Source organism: Pseudopipra pipra, chromosome 1 (assembly GCF_036250125.1).
Source record: "Pseudopipra pipra isolate bDixPip1 chromosome 1, bDixPip1.hap1, whole genome shotgun sequence".
Taxonomy (NCBI): Eukaryota; Metazoa; Chordata; class Aves; order Passeriformes; family Pipridae; genus Pseudopipra; species Pseudopipra pipra.
In genome coordinates, this window is record NC_087549.1 from 118318225 (window position 1) to 118335561 (window position 17337).

Here is a 17337-nt window from a genome sequence, read left to right on the forward strand (position 1 = left end):
AGCTCATGAAAGCTTTCATAAGGTAGTACAAGTAAAAAGTAACATTTTTTTTTTACAACAATCAACTGTACCATGCTTTGTTTTTCTATGGAGGACAAAAACTTTGATTCACAGCAAATTATCACAATAATAATATATTTGTATTTCATTAAGTATTCCATGTTCCTTTACCAAGTTATACGGTAGGGACCTGAGAGATATGTTGGTCACAATGTGTCCCTTTTTCCCAATCAAGGGCTAACTGCAGATAAGTTCTTGTTGTTATGACAGGCAGCTTCCAGCGCTGATGCACTGTCATCCCCAGCAACTGATGTGGACACAGAGTTGCTCCACTGGCTGAACTGCTGGGAGGGGCCAAGCCAATAGGCTTTAGGCCACCTCCATAGGACTGACCACAGGTATGTGTTGTGCTAGAGCTCCTGTCTAGCTGTACAACAGGGATGAGCTGATTTGTGTCAGGGATCACAGAGGCGAGAGTGTTTGGAGTGTTAAGCAACAATAAAGATAGGAGGTCCCAATGAAGGAAACCAACTGTATGACACGGGTACCCTGAACAAATTCCTGATTTTTGGAAAATTTTATCCTATGCTGTAATAAGCAAGCTCTCTGCTTAGGCCCTGACATGAGTTATGCTGTGAATACAATCAGCAGCACTGGCCCAGCTGCAGATACAATTTGGCTGGTTCAATGGAAGCATGCCAGAGTACTGAGGAGGACTCCAGGGTATGGCAAATTGTTTCGTGCTCTCCCACTGAGTATTCTAGATGTGCCCAGACATTGCCACTAGGTGTTACTCTCTCTAAAAGTTGCAGACTGACTGTGTGTTTGGTTAAACCAAGAGAACATGTGGAAAACCAAGCTGACAAAGTGTAGCTGGAAACTTTCAGATTTAAAAAAAATATTTGTACTGTATTATGTATAATTTGAAAATAAGTCATTGTCAGGATTTTCATTGCACTGTAAACTATGAGACAGCCTGACTGACAATTAAGAGAAGGCCAGGGTTTAGCTGCAAGAATGAAGAAAGGAAGTAGAAAACCATTGGGATGGTAGAAAAAATTGGGATGAAGCAGCTTGTGGGGGCATGGAATTACCCCTGCAGCATGCAACTTGCAACAGTTTTGACACATGACAGACAGTTTTTGTGGCCTATTTACACAGGGAAATGAAATGATCTGGCAGAGTATCTAAGTGGCAAATAAAACTCAAGTGAAATCTAAAGGCTGTGATACCTGAAATGAAAGCAAAAGTATTGGTGGTTCAACAAAAAAAAAGTGAATATGCAGCAAGTATCTTCTGGCAAATGTAAGGTTGTCTGAAGTCCCTCTTTCTTTGTTCTGAAGGATAAGCGAGGAAGAACAGGCACGTGGATAACTGGTTTGGCGTAGCTGAGATGATATAGCTGATTTTTATTGTAGTGTCTAAGCCCCATCAGTTTAGTTCGAATATTTCATTTACATGTGTGACCTAAAAGAATTTTACACAAGGGTTTTAAATTACTTTAGGAGGCGGACGTTAGTAGTTTCTAATGTCTCAATGCATTTATGATCAATTTAGTTAGTTTTTTAATATAAGGAAAGCCTTTGTTTGAACTTTGATTTTCTGAAGTTCCTTTTATTATCCTTCCATTCAAATACTCAAATATTGTTGGAATAAAATTTTATTGTGAGAAAAAAATTAAGTATTTCACAGAACTGAGGGAGAATGTACCACTAGTGGAGTCAGCACAGCGCACCAAGACATACATAAAGTATTTCTGAGTCAGTTGAAAATATAGGAACTTCTCATTTTTTCTAGAAGTTTGCATTGACTGTCAGAAATATTTCATTTCGTTAAAATTGATACTTTCTGGCAACAGTTATGGTTTTGGTGAATTAATATTTTCTAACATTTCTCCCCCATCTGCCTCAAAAGTAAAAAGAACCCAGTCCCAAAATATTTTGTCAAAAAGACCATGATCAAACCAGTTTGACATCATTTGTGTTCAGGAACTGATACATATAAACAAACATTGATTCCATGTCACTGATCTGTTTGAAAGCTGGCTCAACATCTGTTACTGTTTGGCAGAGGGGTACAATGTACAGATTTTTAAAGCCTTGTAAAATGCTTTCATATTTATTTAATGATTGATATTTCATTGCAGTTACTAACTTGACAAAATTCTTCACCAGAGGTAGGAGGATGAGGGGAAGTTAAGAGACAAGCACATCTGCTAGTCTTTTGGAGATCCAACAAACTTCTAAATGAGATTTAGACTTTGAACTCCTTTCAAGTTTATTTTCATCCTCAAATCCAGAGAGCATAGTAATGGGCTGAAAGGAATCAAACTGTATTGCGATAAAATGTATCCCAGAGGAGCCTTTATGATGGGTCTATCACCAGTTTCATTAGTCAAATGTTTTCGTTGGAGAAATAATGGGAAGCTGGCTGTTTTCCTAGCAAGTGCATACCACCATCTACTATACTCCTGCATTTCTAGCAATTATTAAAAAATACTTTGAAATATTCCTTCTCACAAAGGATAGTAATCATGTAATTGTAATTAGAATGGAGTAAGACTTCTGAAAATACTGTGAGCAGGATGTGTCTTCTGAAAAATATAATTCATCAAGTGGCAGAAAAGTGAAATTTTGAAATGATGAAATACAATAGTTGCCATTTTAAGTGTTGAAGTGTTCTCTTCAAGCTATTCTTGATTTGTTTACAATTTAGATACATTAGTCTTTAAATCAGATATTAAAACTCTGCTGTAACTAGGTGTTATCCCTAATAAGTTTTGCAGTACCAAAATCTCTATGGGCACGTCTGCTCTGTTCTGTAAGATGATAAACAGATATTCCCAAGCTGATGTTAAAAGAGCTAGAAACAGAACAGCACAGTCACTCCACTAGCCCCAGACAGTTTGTTGCTTAGCCTGGAAGCAGGTGGTGGAGCTGAGATCAGAGCTAGAATCATTAGTAGTATTTTGCAGTGCTCCATGGATGATGATCCGCTTTACCTGGGGGGAGGTTGAGATCCCCTGCATAAGAAACAGAGTGCTCAGAGCTCATATGCTTCCCTGTGGAGCCACAGCAAAGTTGCTTTGTCTTTTCCAAGGTTTACTGGCTAAACATCATGTTCGTATCTTTGGTAACACTGGGGCACTGGGGTTTCTTGTCAATCCTGATATAAGGCAAGCCACATAGCTCTGTTTTAAGGCAATTGAATTTACAAAACTAGGGTCTTAAACTTAGTTTCTCCCGTTACCTCAGCTACAGCTGTATTAGCCAGTCTTTCCGAGCAAAAGTGAAGATATAACAACAGCTGGCATTTCTGGAAAAGTACAGCTGTAGGTAAAAATAAACCATTTTTATAATAGTGTTTTAGAACAAACCTCAGCTTCAGTATACTATAATGATATGCAATTTAAATTTACAAACTTTAGCAATTAAAATAGGAACAGGCCAAAACTTAGGTAGTCTATGAACTTGTCAAGAACACAAATGCTAGGCAAGCCTTTGTTAATCATATGTTAATTATAGTGGAGTTATCTTTCCAGAACACTCTTAATTGTACCTGTTTGAATCTGTTTTACTGTTATGTGCATTGCCTCTGTTTTAAATAATAATAGTTTTACTGAAAGTCTTCCAATCTGAGAAAGCCACAGAAACATGGCTTCCCAACCTTGTTCTGGAAAACTACAAAGCTTGTCTCATGATATTAAGTGAACAAATACATTTTACTTGAAATAAAAACAAGGCTTTGAAAATTTAGGCGTCACTGACACAAATTTTTAATAGTTCAGTGAGTGAAAACAGAAAATGATTGGAGCCTTTTACCAAATGATCTAATGGAATGTTTTTAGCAATGATATTCCCACTTTTTCAACCTTTAGGTATATTTGTTAGTAGAAAAGCTATTTAATCTGTCAGAATGAAAATCTTTAGTAGAAAAACATGAGCATTTACTAGGTATTTTCAGCCTATAATAAAAAAAAGAAATTAGATTGGAATATCTTAATTTTAAAAGCACAAACAGTTGATGCTAAAAGTAAAATTCATCTTTCCCCAACATGGCACATATCAATTTAAGTTTAATTAAAAGTAACAGCATCAATACCATCTTGATGCTTGTCAGAGTATTGAAGAGTTTGTTGACAGATGTTGGCAATACAGCAGTAATTATGAATCTTTCCGTGTTGTATAATTTAATTTTTTAATGAAATCACACCATTTATAGACTATTCAGGTACATTCAGGTCCACGGCCTATTGTGTGCACCCAGCACAGCACACGCCAACCTGTTTTCTTAGATGAAATCTATGCAAGTCTAAAAATAACTCTGTGAACATATGTGCTACAGTACTTTGAGGTAACCTTTGTTTTGTCTCAACTTAATGTAATAAATCAAAACTGTAGAGCCAAGCACATGCTGTTGCAGCTCCTCTTGCACAGTCATACATCACTTTTCAGTGCAAGAAGAAAAGTTCTGATATGTACATAATATATAATCTATAGAAAGTACTTATGGTAGGGTTTCAAAAAGATGCATAGTGTTTATAGGGAACTCACTCTTCACCTCTTTCAAAAAACCACATGTTAATAAAAGGCAAGGCTGATAGAAGAGTAACTTTCTATTGAATTTTTTTACCACTTTAGGGCTCTATACTTATAGATCAGCTGCTGGATGATTACTAACTGTTCATTATCTAGTGGTTTGTGTTAAATTAGACCAAGGTCTCTTCACCACAAGTCTGTCTTAAAGCACCTTGAATAATACATGGAACTCATTCACACTCTCGTGGGTTTTCTTCGAGGTCCAATATTTAGTCAATGGAGCTGCTTTCATCATCTAGGGAATAAAGCAAATTGGTATTGAAGCTGAAGAAACATTGCTTATTTTGGCATGTCTGCTATGTGTGCTCTGGTCAGTGGGAAAAAGTTTGTCAGGTTGTCACTCATGATTTTTACACTGGGCTGAGCATTTAAAATGTGAAAGCAAATTACTTATGGAAAACAAGCTAAACTTGTGACTCCTAAAAAAAAAAAAAACGGCTTGGCAATGAAGGGCAGTGGATGCCAAGGACAGATCAACCTGACAGAAGGAGTGGAGGGAAAGAGGAAGATAAAAGGAAACTGATACTAATGTCAGCAGCATAAAGAGATGCCAAGGAGGCAAAAGGAAGTTTAATATGCAAAGTTGACAAAGGCATAACCCATGCCTTTGAAGACCTTCATCTATTAAACTAATAAGTATTAATACATCTTAGAACAATAACAATAAATAGTGCAGGAAGGGTGCTATATGTTTTCTGGTTTGTGTGTCTTGTATCTTGAAAGGGTAGAACTAATAGTGAGGTGATGTTCAAGTCCTCAGTTGTTTCAGTGGGGTTTTGTCTGTTTGTTTGGAACTGCTTCAGGCAATGTCCTTTCTTGTAACACCATGTTTTTTCAATTAAAGACAAATCATCTAAATCTGCAATCTAACATTTTTCTGTGAGTGAGTGAAAGAGCAGTCACGTAACTTAGAGTTATACCTTTCAGCTGGTTTATCTCGAGCCAGCTGAATGAATACTACCTGTTACAGATATGAAATATCTTTAACAACACTGGTGTTGGGACTAAACAACTTATGCTGATAAAATACAAGTAGCTAAACATTTATCAAATTGAATTTTGGATAAAATAATTGCTTACAGTCTATAACAAAATTAAGTAAAGGCATGACATATTCTTTGTAAAATGATCTGCCTGTAAATTAAAAGTTTTGGATTATGATGCATAGACCAAAATAATGATATGAATGAAATATTTGGCAGTAGACTGATGCAGCAACTCATTGTGTGGGGTTGACATTGTACAAGTATTTTTGGCTTGTCTTCTAGTTAACTTAGTTATTTTTAATTTTTCTCAATATTTGGCCTTCAAATCTCCCTAATGTCTGTGGGGTGGAGTCTTTTGTTTGAGTGTTTTTTTTAGAACGTAGCACATAAGTAGCCCTAAATATTTGGCTACTGAGACCTATTTTTAATAAACTTTTTCAAAAAATCTGATACACAAGTTTTCTTGTTATCATGGTTAAACCATGACCCAGGGTTATTACAATATTATATGAAAGTCGTTAGGGTGGAACAAGCTGTTCAGATCACCATGGATTCCCACAGTAACTCTGTTTACAGGAGTTTAGGGAGACTCCTTTGGGTGAGCTCTTAATGACTGGTAATTACCTGCCTACCAGTTTTTAGCAGCCCCAACCAGCCTCTGTGTGTTGTTTTTTTCTTTCTTAGGATGGATTCTGAACTGAATGTGTTCTTCACAGTTGGAGTTTACTGCTTGTCTGAATGACGAGGACAGTGTTATGAGGCCAGGCCAGAACAAAACCTGCTCATTTGCTTCTGGCTACTGGTGTACACAAAAAGCAGAAATATTGAGCGAGACTGACTTTTTACCTGTCTTTAATAGCACCTGAAGACTGTCAGCAGAAGATCAACCTTTTGTCTCACTGAGGGCTTCAGATTCTTCAACCAAAGTAAAACACTCCACTCAGTCCTGGGATAGATTTTTTGGTAAGCCCTGGTCAGCAAGCAAATTATGAAGTTCATGGCATAATAAGGAAGGAAATGGATTTTTAGCTTTATTGCTCATCTGTTGGAAGAGTTACTTGAAGGAAGATAAGGGTAAAGAACCTTGATGCAGCCTCTTGGACAGCACTGGTGCTGATCACAGATGAGGAAGATGGGCCGTCTCTGTGGGGAGTGCTGAAGTTGGCAGATTTTTTGTCTCCTATCAGAAGGTCACAACATAGTGGGGCGATGTATTACATACAAATGCCATATGGCACCACTTGACAACACTGCTGTAATTAAAAATAACACCTGAACACCATAAGACTACTGTGGATTGTGTTTCTTCATCTTATTTGCAAATTTCCCATTGTATTTCATCTGATTACTTTCATTGAAAGGAGACAAGCTAAGGTTTTTACAACATGTATTCTACAGTGCTGTAACTCAGCTGATTGCACTAACAGAGCTCAAAGCAAAACATTTGTACTACGAAGGTTATTAAGAAAAAGGTACTTGTGTGTTATGAAGAGAGGTGTTAGCAAACCACAACTACATCCAGTAGATTATCATGCAAAAGCCGTAGTATTGAAGTCTTCTTTAAATTATAATTGACTCTGCCTCAGCTGAAACAATATGCCTCTTTTGAATGTTTGCCATGCCATGCATGTATAAAAACAACTCATCAACAAACAGCCATTGAGTAATTAGGTAACAATGTCTAGAAGCATCACAAAATGATTAAAAAATTTTAGTGACCTAAGACACGATTTGGCACAGGAAGAAAGAGTTGAGTGGAAACAGCAGTGAGATGGTGGGGGCTGGGGCTATACACCTTGGTTACACAGCGTTTTTCACCTTTCTGGTCTTGTCCTCCTTTTGTCTGCTTCTCATTTTCTTCAGGACAGAGATCACCTACAACTGCATGTGTGTTGTGCATGACATTGCACACTGGTGTCTTGGAACAGGGGATGTGTTAAATGATGACCCTGCTATATAGAAAAAAGTATGATAGAGATAACAATGGTGCTAAGAGAGATGGATGTCATCATGGTTTTGTGGTTTTTATTTGTTCTGGTTTGGTTTGGGTTTTTTATCTCTTGTAATGGTCAACTGTGTGATGTGATGATAGAAATAATTTGGCATGTAGAGGGCATGTAGATGGATAGATTTCTAGGAGAAAGATGTAAATGGTAAAGAAAAGGTATAGCGGATGGAAATATAGAAAGTCATAAAAAAGGAAATAGGTACAAAGTCTGTATTTCCCATGGAAGGAAAAATTACTCTGAATTTTTAAGGAAATTGACTTCAAAACTTTTTCATATCTTTACTCTAAATTAAAGATGGAAGAGTTGTGGGGGAGAGCAGTAGCAAGTTTGGGACAGAATTCAAAAAGCAACAAATGTTCTGATCCACCTCCATGTCTAGTATCTTGGGTTTTTTTAATATGGCATTGCACATGGCACACTTATAAAAGGGTGTGGTCATAATTACCTGTTTCAGAATAGGGAAGAGGAATTTTGGGCAGCTTTTCAGATCTCTAGATGTCCTGTGAGTCTAGCCATTTGAGGTGGCACAGCAGTCTGGTTTGCTGCTCTCTTAATAACACTCTCCATTCAAGCCTGCTGCAGTAAGCTCCACTATAGCAGAGTACAGCTTATTAGGAAGGCCAAATGCACTCACCTTTCAGAACAAATGAAAGTCTCAATCCTTTCAAAAGCTACCAAGCAATGCATACTGCTTCATGGCCTGCACCCAAGCGTGCCCCTGCTTCTTGGAAGCATGATGCCACTTTAGTTAGGAGGAGACAAACTTCAGCCTCGAAGAGCCAGAGAGGCTCCAAATACAGATCACATTGTTTTAAGCTGCATTTAGAAGTCAACTAAAGATTTTATCTGTGCACACACTTTGTTTACTTAACTCATTACAAGAAATTTTCTTGTTCCCTGTATCTAGATACTGGATTCAGCTACCTGCTTTCTATTTCTTGGGTGTCACCATACACAAATCTCTTTATGTATGCAGGCCCAGGTTGTTTATCTGGTTCTGATTTCTCAGTATCTGAATTTCTCTGAAAAATTACATGCACCAGCAAAAGGGGAAGAGGACATCACAATTCTGTTTCTAGGCTTTTTTTCATTCAGATGCTAGCTTGGATATGTTTTCTGGATTCTCCTTGTTATGCCATGGTGCTCTTTCTACTATGCATTTATGGTTTGTATAGTGATTTTATGTGGTGTTGCTCTTGATAATTGGAAGTGGATTTTCAGGAGCAGATTAAAAGTAAGTAAAATTGTCAGAGGAAATGTGTAGTAATTGCTTTGTTCTCTAGAGAGCTTAAATGAAGGGGTAGACACTCAAATGAGAATCTTTTTATCCAGGATTTTCTATGAATATGAGAGATGATAAAGAGGCGCTAATAGACAAGTTCATTTTGAAAACCACACAAAACTGCTTCAGTACACAGTATTATTACAACCCACTATTACAAGTCATTTGCTAGAGATGCATGAGCGAGTTAAGAGTGGTTTTGGACACGAATTATTCCTCTTGGTAACATCTACTATTCAGATAAACATTAGAAAGTAGCTGGATGTGAAAAATGTGGAGGAAGGAAAATGGAAATGTGCAAAGAAAATATGAAAATATAACTGTATAAAACTGTAGTAAGGGAGTGGCAATAGGGAGAGTACTAAACAGAGGAAAAGTTGCAGAAAAGACATGACTATTATTTTTATTCATTTTTTGAAATTTATATGCATCTCAAGGGACAAGACAGAAATGTGCAACTTTGAACCTCAGCTTCATGCCTCTAGTACAAAAGAAGCAAGGGGTTCTTGTGAAAATGAATGTTCAACTGTGTAAATAATGGTCACATGGATGTGCTTCAAATTGCAGATGATTCTGGCAATGCAGTGCACGATGGCTTCTTAAAGATCAGCAGTCTGCAGGCTGTGAAGAGGGTGGAATGCTAACATCAGCCAGGAGAGGAGCAGGGGCTGAAAATTTGTGTCAGGAAGCGCAACTTCTCTTCTTAAGCTATGAAATATATGCAAATTTTCTTTTGTGGTGTCAATGAGAGGCCATAAAGTTCTACCTGAATGTAACACTATGTTTACATCAAGCTGAAAAAGAATCTTCAGTGGTGGCTTTATAACTTTGGTTAACTTAGATTTCATTTACAAATGAAAAAAAGTTACACTGCAAAAGTGATGTCATCAGTTTTTGCACTGCATGTACTTGTGTTAATTTCTCCATATGCTTTTGATATATGCATCTTAAAACAATATACCTCATGAGACAGGTGCTGTATCCTGTTACAAATTACGTGATATTAAAAAAAAATTACAATATCTAGATATATTGGACATTGTTTAATACTCTTGTTTTGTTTCAAGGTTTCTTATCACTGTTTAGCTCTCTAACATTTCTCCCCATTATTCATATATTGACAGAGACACTCAAAACTTTTTTGTGTTTATAGGCATATGCTTCTGTTGTTTGACTGCTTGTGCCTTTTTTAATTGACCTTACTGCTTTCTCTATGGCAGGGATTGGGTGTTACTAGTATTCAAAATTACATTCAGGAAATGTGTAAATTGTCTGGAGAGCAGTAGAAAGATATTGCATCCATTTCTTACTGTAACTGAGTAAGATAGCAAGGTCACAGCTTTCACCTTGAGTGTCACCAGGAACTCAGGAATGGGGACTGGTGCAGTTTCCATATGGATCATGTAGTTCTTGAGCATTCGAATTGCTTGTGCAAGCTGTCAGGAGACTGGATTGTTAGTGGCCAGCCAGTTGCTCATCAAGCACAGGATACCAAGGTGAGTTGAGAGTAAGATGGCATGTGAAGTGTTTAGCAACATTTGAGAGACAGTATCGGCTGCTGAGGGGAGCTGTCCTGTGAGTCTGGAGATGTCATGCCTGTTTCTGGTTTTGTTGCCAGTCTGCTGAGTATCTATCACCGGCAAATTGCTTTTCCTGCCTGTACTGCTGCACTTTGGCAATTTATGTACCCTCTCTATTAAAAAGGGTGCTGTTGCTGGTATGAATTGTCACAGACTATGCATGTACACAGTTCATTTGTGCCTTGCTCTCAGGCCCTGTGCTGCTGTTAGCTGTCAAAAATCCCGGAGAATTTTTAACTGTCAAAACCTTTCATTCCTTTCGTTCCCCAATGGAATATTTTGCTGTGGTCATTCCTGTTTTGGGGCTTCTGTCTGCTTCTTGTCATTCCTTGCAATTAGCAGCTCCACTCCACACATGTGCAGACCCTCCTCATAAATTTTTGTTTATTGCTTCTCATATGGTTTTCTTTGTTGCCCTCCTATTGCAGTAGAAGTGCCTCCCTCCCCGAAGGTTTATTGCTGGTGCTTCTGTATGGTGAAAGAAGTTACTGAGTTCAGATAACTTGATGGAATTTGATCCAGTTGTTAATGAGCTTCCTTAAAGAAACTTAATTTGGGGGCTCTTTGTTTCCTTCACTAGTGAAATGGACTGTGGTGTGAAATGGAGCAGATAGGTAGAAAAATAAGAAGAAAGTAGGAAAGGATTGCAGGTCTAGCTGGGCAGCCTGTTTCGATTTTGCTTTTAATTTTGTCTTCTTTTTTTCTTAGCTTGGCTTGACTTTATGGAAGCAGATTTTAGTCTAGTCTTGAATTACTTGTAATTTAAATTTATTTTAGTCATCATCAGCTGCAGAAGTATATAGCAGAAAAAAAGAAATAAATGTGCTCTAAGTTCGCTGATAATGTAAATGCTGGGGTGGGGACCACCTCACTTTGAGTGAGAACAAATTAATTTTGAAGTTTTTGCTGAACTGGGAGTTTGAAAATATTTGATTCTTGAGCAGATGTGTTCTGCAGTGTTCTGCTTTCAGGCTTTTAACACGTGATTTTAAAATTAATGGAAGGAAACAGTTGAAACAGCAAGAAACTTGTCTTAACAGCACAGCTACATGTTTGATACAGCACTGGAGTCTTAGAAATCCTGTTCCTCTTGCTGAAAACTGTAACTCAGTGATTTTACCTGAAGTGAAGCTGAATTTTAGTTTTCAGTTATAATGACATTTATTAGCTATTCAAGTGACTGCTCTCTCCATTTGATGCTCAATGCTTTCTTAGAGATGTCGTGGACAAAGGTGAGAAAGGTGAAGTTTTTTGTTGTTGCTGTATGCATTTGCCTAGGGTGGTATCTGATTCTTTCCTTAGCTAATCAAATACTCTGCTGTGACAGTTCAGGCTTCTCAGGGAACTGCACCCGATGACAAAAGTATTGTATAAATAGAAAAGCAGGAAACTACCTGCAGGTTGGAAATCTGTGTTCCCGTCCCTGCAGCACATAGTTTCAGAAGAGAAAGGCAAGGAATTATCAAAGGAAAGAAAACATGACATTGTTAATTACATCCAAAGTATTAGAAATTTATCTAAAAATAGTTTTAGAGAATCATGTGAAAAAAGTTTACTCTGGCAGCATGCTGACTGCATGTGTAGAGAAGAGAGAGACTGATTACATATTATAAGGCCTTAATTGGCAGCCATCTGAGTGAAGTATTCTATTTGGAACCAACAACTATAAAAAACATCCCTCCCTAGACAATGGGTTAATATAACTTCTCAGGTCTCCTCAAAAAGTTGTCGCTTAGAGAGTGAGCTGCTTATGACTCCTGTAATAGATGAAAAATGCATGCTCCCACTTGGAGCAGAAGATAATAGGAAAGTGTTATCTGTGGTTTGCAGACTGGCTCTGCTTGCAGAGTGAATGCGCCCTTCCTTGACCTTCAAACACTCAGCTAGTTGAAAGTACCTGCATAAAGAATATGGTCTCTTCACAATAGATCAAGCAAGGATGCTAGGTGTTTTTCAGTCACTCTATAGTAGTCACTGATGGAAAAATAACAGCTCAAAATAATTTTCTAAAATGTTTGGATAGAATAAGCATAACGAAGGAGGACACGTATTTATTGAGACAGCATCAATAAAGTACATGTCATCAAGATACCTGAGATACAGTGGTCTAAAGCTGGAATTTCTTCAATAAGAAACATGGGGAGTTGGTGTTTTATCTATATCTGAAACAAACGGCAGATTTTATGAAAGGTTTTTGAAACTTTGTCTTATATAGTCATTTGAAATGCATGTATTTACTTCTGTGCATATAACATAGTTTCTGAAACTTCAAAGTTGAGTTCTCAAAGTCCTTGAGATTAGAAATTAAGGTTTAGGGTTCCTCAGTATATATGGTCTTAATTTCTGCTACACCCACACCTTGGTATCACAAAGGTGAAAACCTCTGGTATTCTTAGTATTCTATACAGCAGGGGCTGCCCTGGAAATGCAGACTTGGAAAGCCCAAAGACTTTCAGGTTAGTTGTCTGGAACCTGTCTAGATTTTGTTAAACATCAGTGGCAACTTAGACATTTTTAGAAAGTGTTTCAGTTCAAAAATTTTCCAGTTAAATCTGTTTCACCTGAAAATTCCCAGTGTAACGTGGGTTTGACAGACCTTCGTGATTTAGGAGTGAATAAAATACCTTGCTATATCTGTATTTGTTAATTAGTCTACAACTTTTATCCCACCAGTCTGAGTGGAAATCTAATTCTGGTGTTTTTGAAAGTTGCATATGACTGCTTTTGAGTCACATAAATATCAATGCTGGTTCAGCCTTGCACCCTAAAGAATTATAAGTAGAAAGTGGAAGAAAGATATCAATTTTTCTTATTATCTGAAGCAGAGGGTATGTTAGCTTCGACATGGAAATTATCAAGCTTGCTGATGGATAAGGATGTTCCATCTTAGGTGAGATGGAGAATTTACAATCAAACAACTTTTTGATTTTTGTTACTGACACTAATGAGAAGAATTCAGCCCTAAAAGCTTAAGTCTTGAGGTTCATCATACATCACAGAAAGCCCTTGTATCCACCCCAAATTTGGGATAATGCCACAGATTGCTGCTGAGCCTTACAGTTAGTAGACTTTTCCAAATCCTCTTACTGTGTGTGGTGATTCTTTTCCCTCCCCTGATGTTAGTCTCTGGTTTTGGTTGTTGTTTTATAGGGTTTTCTTGTTAATTGTTTTCTAGCCAGCAATAAATCATCATGAGCTACTTTGTCTGCTTTCCATTGTTCTGGGGGCTTCTTTATTTATTAATAAGAACAATAGAAAACCAAAATTCATGGCCTTTTCATATTCATTATTTGCAAAGCACATTGTTCCAGGCCACCTTGCACCTGTGTCATAAATTAAGTCTGTAACACCTAGCATGCATACAATGAATAATAAAACTAGTGTTCATTTGGCACCAATGTAAAAATAATATATTTCCACTCTGTGTAGATCAGCAGTTTTAATATTTAGCTAAATCTGAAGAGGACAATGAATTCCTTTTATCTTGCAATTAAGCCATTTATTTTATACCAATGTTGCTCACATGACAGAATTTACACAAGATAAAACAAAACAAGCTCAGGATCATAAAACTGTCCTGTGGAGAGGAAAAAGGTTATTTCTAAGTCACCACATTGTGGTTTAAAGCAAAGAGTAATGGAAAAGTAGAAAGTGAAAATGGATTCACATCAATATAAAGAATTAAGAGTTCACTCAGGAAAGCTCAGGCTGGATGAAAGTCATACCCTGGCTGGAGAAATACAATAAAGCTGTAGTTAAGGAAAAAAAGATTAGTTTCTGCCAGTGACATTTATGACTGAAAAAAAAAATATGTTCTTCCACCCTGCAGAACTCAGCTTAGAGTTGGCAAGGGACCCTAAAAATATTGGGAATTTGTCATAAACTCTCTAGGTTAGATTTGTGTGTGGCTGGAAAGTTCAGTACTGTTATTTGTGAGAAAGAAAGAGAACTGGGGACTCTTTCACTGTGGGAAACTTTCACGTCTCAAATATAGTTTGAAGAACAAATGCCACTAACAGTGGTAGGCAAAAAACATGTTGGAGAGACAACAGCTTGCAGATTTGATCACCAAATGGTCACTGAAAAAAAAAACAAGATGAAGGTCCTGTACCAGGTCTATTTTGGACTTCTAACCGGGGCATTGCAGAAGGTAACCTTGAACCAACTGGCTACATGTAGAGAGTTTAAATTAAGCAGAAAATAAATGTCTGAAAGGATATGCATATGACAGTCTGAAGCTGGTTGAACCTAAGTTACTTTTCTTCAAATCAAAGATATAACAAAATATCTAAACTCTCTACTCCTAGAAAGAGAATAATGTTTTTAGAGGCGGGTTCTGGTTTTACCATCTTCATCTGCACAAGAATTTGGGTTTATATTGGCCTATTCAGCATCACTTGGGAAATTAGTTAAACACTGAGTCATCCAGCTCTGTTAACAATATTGAATTTGTTCTGATTTCAAACATGAATGTTGACTGTAAATAGTTGTAAAGGACACAATTGCTGCTGATTTTGGGGGAACCTGTTCCCATTCCAAAGCCATTAGCTTTTTCCTTACCTGTTTGAGTGCCTCAGTGTACATTAACTCATACCAAAAATACGCTGAGAGGCAACATTGAACAAAATTTCCTTCCTCCCCCCCCCCCCCCCCCCATTTTGTTTCGTTTTGATTATAGCATTTCCCAAGCTATAGCTTGTTTCTGGTTTCAGATAGGGCCTGGGGTCTTCCAGCTACTGCTTGCACAATGACTGGGGGAAAAAGTATAGAAGAAGTGAAAGCACAGGATGTAAAATGTCTCTCAATGACTTGACTGCCTGTGGTTGCCAGGTTGACTGTGACAGAAGTGAGGCTTGCTGTATGTGCAGAGTCAGCAGGTATACTGTGTATTGCTGGAACACATTGTCTGCCTTCTTGCCCCTGAAAATACTTGACTGAGGCAAACTTTATCCTCACAGGCACTAAAATTCACAGGTGTTGTTCAGATGTGATTTTTATCTCTGATGGCAGTTTAAGGGAAAGGGCTGCTCCGCTGTTCTGCTCACCTGAGATTGCAGGTGTGATATAAACCTTATGCAAGTCCTTCAGAGACTTCATTTTTTTCTACCTTGCACACACGAAGAGGCTAATTAATTATCAAACTGGCTGGCATAATTCAAGCACCTGCTCTCAGAAACTTAATAAGTACAGCTACAGAAACTGCTGTGCTACGTAGTCCTCACCACAGACAACTCTGCCATATGTCTCGTTTGTAGGTACTCTTTGTACAAAGCATAGTGCTGGGCATCCTTCAGCATGAGTGCTTGGAAAGACTGTCTGCTCTTCCAGAGCTCTGTTTCCTGGTGCAGCTCACACTGCTCCCCCACTGCCAGGCAGTGGGGCAGGCAGGGAGTCCACCCCTGCCAGCTGATGCCGGACTGGGCAGAGGAACCCAAGCCCAGGCAACCTGCTGTTCTGCTCCTGCCTCCCTGCAAGTCATTGTGGGACCTTGGATAAATTTTTCATGATCCCTTTTCTCTTCTTTGTGCTACTTCTTTTTCTATTCGGTTGAAAGCTCTCCAAACTTTGTATTATCTCCATATACTGTGATGAATACAACAGACCTCTGAACTCTTTTAGGTAGTCCAGTTTCTACTGCAATGTGAATAATTGCAAAACGGAGCTCCACATGATGCCATTTATTCTCAAATACAATTTTCTTATTGAAGCAAAGGGCGACTAACACTTCAAAAGACTGTGTGCTGTCCTATGGCTCTACTGAGGATATTATTATATGTCCCTGAGAGTTTTTACAATCTCCTGTTTCATTTTTTTGCTAGTAAGTAACTGTACAGAAACAAGCTTTTCATAACAGCCGGTTGCTGAAGGACTCTGGTCTTACCAACAGAATGCTTATGTTTGCATACTGGTATGCATTAGGAATAGAATGATTCTCACCTTGGATGCTTTATACTTGTTGCTGCTGCTGTTTATAGAGATAATTTAGTCCTAAAGGAGAGTATTAAGGATACTAATGAAATTATAATGTTTTACAAAAGACTAACTAGAAATTTTCTTTTCTTAAAAAAAATCATTTTGCCTCATGTTGGAGAGGCAGGGAATAAGGAAAATTCTCTGATATGGTACAAGTTCCAGTAGCTATTAGTACACTCTATTTATACATTCATCAGAGATTCTGTGGCAAATCTGTAGTGCAAACTGGTAATTTTCTATGTAAAAAAAATAAGCGGGTGATTGCACATCTTTAGACATGCAACAGCTGCTTGACAAGCATGACCCAGTAACATTTTAAAATGTTGTTATGAGATAGTGTAGCATTCAGAGAATGTGTGCGTTGGTGGTGGTGTTCATGTCCAGCCCATGTCATGCCCCCCTCTCCCAAAATTTCATTGTAAGCAATGATGCAGAAGAGAATTTTGTTACTTACTTTTGGAAAACATTTTGAGACTAACAGGAGAGAGATGAAAAATATTTTCTATTGTGTGGTTATCATTTTGCCTTCCTTTAAAGAAGTATAATGCAATAAATTAAATTTTCTTTTTCCATACTACAGGTTTTAAAATTCTGTTTAAAATTAATTTGCATGGTTACTGAAATAACATTGGCATTTTTCTAGTAAGAATATGAGCTGTATTTCTGTGGATCATTGCATGTAGGGGTGGGAAAGAATCCAGCAGCACTAGATATATGTGTTAAGTTACAAAATCAAGGAAATTTAGGAAGGAAATTTAGCAAGGAAATTTAGGAAGTAAATGATTGACAATGTTGGCCTTTAAAAAGGCATAATTAGTCTGTAAAGTTACTGTCTATTGAGGCTTGTGCTTCCAATTTGTCTCAGGGTGCTGCTGTTTTTGTCTTGTGTCTGACTGCAGAGTCAAAAAG